Below are 4,565 nucleotides of genomic sequence, written 5' to 3'. Positions count from 1 at the left end.
AGCCGTGCTTGTGCAGGCGGTGGGACCGAGAGCAGGGCCCCTCCAGATGATCTTAGTGGTCTTGATGGTTTGTAGGGGAGAATACGTTTGGGAGAGGTAAACAGGGCCGGAGTCGTTTAGGGCTTTATAGGTTAACACCAGCACTTTGAATTGTGCTCGGAAGCTAATCGGCAGCCAGTGGAGTTCGAGTAACAGCGGGGTGGTGTGCTCCCTGTAGCCAGCACCCGTTAGTAATCTGGCTGCCACGTGTTGTACTTGCTGCAGCTTCCGGGCAGTCTTCAGAGAGCATTGTAGTAATCTAAGCGGGATGTAACCAAAGCGTGTACTACCGTGGCCAAGTCAGCCTTCCCAAGGTACGGACGCAGCTGGCGCACAAGTTTTAATTGTGCGAATGCTCCCCTGACCACCGCTGAACCCTGGGGTTCCAGGCTCAGCGATGAATCCAGGAGAACTCCCAGACTGCGTACCTGTGCTTTTAGGGGGAGTGTGACCCCGTCCAGCACAGGCTGTAACCCCGTACCCTGTTCAGTCTTACGACTGACCAGGAGTACCTCTGTCTTGTCTGGATTTAGTTTCAATCTGTTGTCCCTCATCCAGTCCGTGACAGCGGCCAAGCACCGGTTCATGACCTGAACAGCCTCCTTAGTGGCAGGTGAAAAAGAGTGATAGAGTTGGACATTATCTGCGTACAGATGACATCGCACCCCAAAACTCCGGATGATCTCTCCCAACGGCTTCATGTATATGTTATACAACATAGGGGACAAAACCGAACCCTGCGGGACTCCACAGTACAATGGCCACGGAGTCAAGAAGGTGCCCCCTAAAGACACCTTCTGAGAACGACCCTCGAGGAACGACTGGAGCCACTGCAATGCAGTACCTCCAAGGCCCATTCCCGCGAGGCGTCTCAGAAAGATACCATGGTCGACGGTATCGAAGGCCGAAGAGAGGTCCAGCAGAACCAGCAGGGATACACTCCCCCTGTCCAATTCCCGGCGAAGATCATCCGCTAAGGCGACCAAGGCTGTCTCAGTACCATGTCCCGGCCTAAAGCCAGACTGTGCCAGATCTAGATAATCTGTGTCCACCAGGAATTCCTGGAGTTGCGAGGCCACCACACGTTCCAGGACTTTGCCCAAGTAGGGGAGATTGGAAACTGGCCGAAAGTTGACGAATTGAGTGGGGTCTAGTGATGGATTTTTCAACAGCGGTTTGATGACAGCTTGTTTTAAGCTGGCTGGAATCTTGCCTTCCCGAAGGGAGGCATTAACCACCACCTTTACCAGCCAGGAAGGGCAGGGGTCTAGGATGCATGTGGTAGGCCTCGCCTCTCCCAGAACCCTGATGACCTCGTCGAGTTGAACAGATCGAAACGAATCCAACAAAACTGGACAAGCAGATGCTTGAGTTACATCCTCAGAGACTGCAGTTAATGTGGTGTCAAAGCCCGCGCGGATCAAAGCGACTTTGTCTGCAAAGTACTGAGCAAATGCTTCACAGCGCGCTGCCGAGTCGTCAGGGGACCCACTCGAGGTGGGATTCAACAACCCTCTGATGACTCGGAACAGCTCTGCCGGACGGTTCCTTGCGGATGCAATATTGGCCAAGTAGAAAGCATTTTGTGCGGCCTCTATTGCCGCGCCATACGCCCTTAGATAAAGGTGTAGGCGTGTTCGGTTTGGCTCGCTGGGCTCTTTCCTCCACACGCTCTCTAGCCACCTCTTTGTTCGCTTTAGCTCCACCAGCTCCTCGTTGAACCAAGGGGCAGGTTTTGCTCCGCGACTTAAGAGGGGGCACTCCGGAGCAATCGTGTCTATTGCCCTAGTCAACTCCCTATTCCAGTGAGCGACCAGGGCATCGACAGAATCACCATCCAAGGCAGCGGAAACATCCCCAAGAGCCATCAGGCGTCCTTCTGGATCCATAAGCCTCCTGGGGCGGACCATCTTAATAGGTCCACCACCCCTGCGGAGGTTAGAAGTTGCAGCAAGTCTAAACTTGATCAGGTGGTGGTCAGTCCATGGCAAAGGGGAGATTGATAACTCCACCTTCTTCCCAGCCCTGACAGAAGACCAAGTCAAGTGTGTGTCCAGCACAGTGGGTAGGGCCAGATATTGATTGGGACAGCCCCATAGTTGCCATGGCAGCCATGAAGTCCTGAGTCACTCCTGAAAGAGTGGTCTCTGCATGGATATTGAAGTCCCCCAGCACTACAAGCCACCGGGACTCCAATGCCAGGCCCGAGACCAACTTTGCAAGCTCAGGTAGGGCGGCCGTGGTGCAGCGGGGTGGTCGGTACACCAACAACAGCCCTATTCTGTCCCAGTCTCCTAGCCTCAGGTGGACACATTCAAACATGGTCGACTGTAAGGCTGGGCCCCTGACCAAGGAGATGGAATCTTTATAGACTATTGCAACTCCGCCTCCCCGCCCCAGATTCGGTTTAGGGTGCTGATTCAGAAAATTGCATGGGATAGACCACATCAGCTTTAGTTTCTGACACAGAACATATGCCATGGTCAGTGACAGGGAAAGAGTTGTTACAGTAAGTTGTAGAAGGACCAATTGTATGTGTGTGTTGAAGAAAAACCTTATGATGGTAATTATTATGTGCAGCTGGTAATGTAGGTCAACCAGCAAGCTTGGGCCACACCGGATGGGGTATAACTCTATGGGTTTTAGAATACAGTTCTGAAGAGTTTTTCCTCTGAGGAGGTCTATGCTCAAAGGATCTGCTCTGGGGAGCAGGTTGGAGAGAAGCTTTTATGCTGCTCTAAAGGAGGCTATGGTGGAATAGCTGTTTACTCAAGGTTTATGTTTTGCTCTCTCATTTGACTTAAGATGAAGTTGCCTTATTTTGTGTTACTTACAAAGACTATGTAAGTTTCTTGCACTGTTTGTTTTTTGTATGCAACATTGCAAGTTTGTTTTTCATCTCTGCTATTAAGAGTAAAGATTTTTCTGTTCATTTTTCCTCTTGTCTGTCAGTCTTGTGCATTTAGGCTTGGGACGTTGGCTAGAATCTGCTTGCTGCACAGCAAGAGTGGCAGGCAGCATGAAAGGATCAGAAAAATAAATAAATAAATAAAGAGGAAGGAGGCTTGCAGACCAGATTTTTGTCCTCGTGACCCACTGGCTGTCCACGACCCACAGGTAAAGAACCATTGCTTTAGACCAATCTGGAAGGGCCTAAACTGCTCTAATCCCTGAGTAAAGTCTGGCTAAGCTCCTGGGAAAGAGGAGAAACAGTTTTTTAAAAGGTTTACCTGACAGGGAAACTGATAGTCACTTCTGCTGTAGAGTTAATGTGGATGAAGGAGATGGGGGGAAGGAATAATGGGACTTTGCTCTCCCTGTCCCAAATTACCATCCATTCATAGGGGGGGGGGGGAGTTGTTGTAAGTCCTGTTGCATAGTAGCAACACTGAAGATCTTGAGGTTCATGGCCCAAAATTCTCATTGTCCTGATTATGAAGGATGATGGGAATTGCAGTGCAGCAATGTAAGAAGGGACAAAAGTTTAACATCTCTGAAGTATAGCTTTTGGTTTGGCACTGAACCAGAAACACGTGCTCTTTCTTGTTCTTCATTATTTACTACATTTCGCTTCTCGGCCTTTTGGCTAAGATCAAGTGTAGTATTTGTTGTTGTTACTACATTTCCTTCATTCAATCCTACAAGTCAAAATAGATTCCAGGGATCAAATAAATTCCCATTCTCTTCCTACCGTTATTTTAACATAAGATAAAGGGCGACTGAGCCAGGGAATTACTACAGTGAAGGCAAAATGTGGGCACCTCACCATGCATTATGAATTCTGTCAAATTAAAGGAAATTTCCTGTCAACCTCAAAATTATTTGTGTTATTGCAAATTATACTTTGAAAATAATTCCTACCAAAAACTCTTATATTGTTGTCTTTGTATTCCTTTGGTAACTTTTTTTTCTTTTCCTCGGATGTTGAAACTATAAAAGTCATTAGAGAAATGGATTCCACTCCTCCACCAGAAAGAATGTAATCCAAACAAACTACAGTGAATTAGTCTTTATTGGGTACCACCCATGAACATTGGAAAATATCTGTTCCTAGTGGAGCTTTAAACTGCTAAATGATGTTTTGAAAGAGAGATCAATACAGTGATGTGCATCTTTTGGTCTCTTCTTGAGTGTGTTGATACCAACAAGGGCCATCACTTCAAAGTTTACCACTACACCATTGAGTTGGGAATACCAACTGGCCTTAGGGATTTTCCAGAGGAAGCTTGAACCCTGGTCAGTTTTTTTCCATCTCCTACTCCTCCATTTTGCAACTGACTTTTGGACCATTTTACCTTAAGAAAATATCTTGAATTCTCAAATGTTTACATATTTTGACCCCCCCCCCCCCCCGGATGGCATAGTGGGTTAGACTGCTTGGCTGCTGAACTTGCAACTGAAAGGTTGGTGGTTCAAATCCAGGGAGTGGGGTGAGCACCTACAGCCCCAGCTTCTGCCAACCTAGCAGTTTGAAAACATGCAAATGTGAGTAGATCAATAGGTACTGCTTCTGCAGGAAGGTAACG

At 48.0% G+C, this 4,565-nt stretch overlaps 1 pseudogene; it reads left to right on the top strand.

The window, feature by feature from the left end:
- Nucleotides 1-3,605: 3,605 nt before the first annotated feature.
- On the top strand, nucleotides 3,606-3,724 carry LOC132775254 (U2 spliceosomal RNA; annotated as a pseudogene).
- The last annotated feature ends 841 nt before the right edge of the window (nucleotides 3,725-4,565 follow it).

This window comes from Anolis sagrei, chromosome 4 (genome assembly GCF_037176765.1).
Source record: "Anolis sagrei isolate rAnoSag1 chromosome 4, rAnoSag1.mat, whole genome shotgun sequence".
NCBI lineage: Eukaryota > Metazoa > Chordata > Lepidosauria > Squamata > Dactyloidae > Anolis > Anolis sagrei.
The sequence above is the reverse complement of the archived record's forward strand: the minus strand, read 5'-3'. Positions and strand labels throughout refer to the sequence as shown.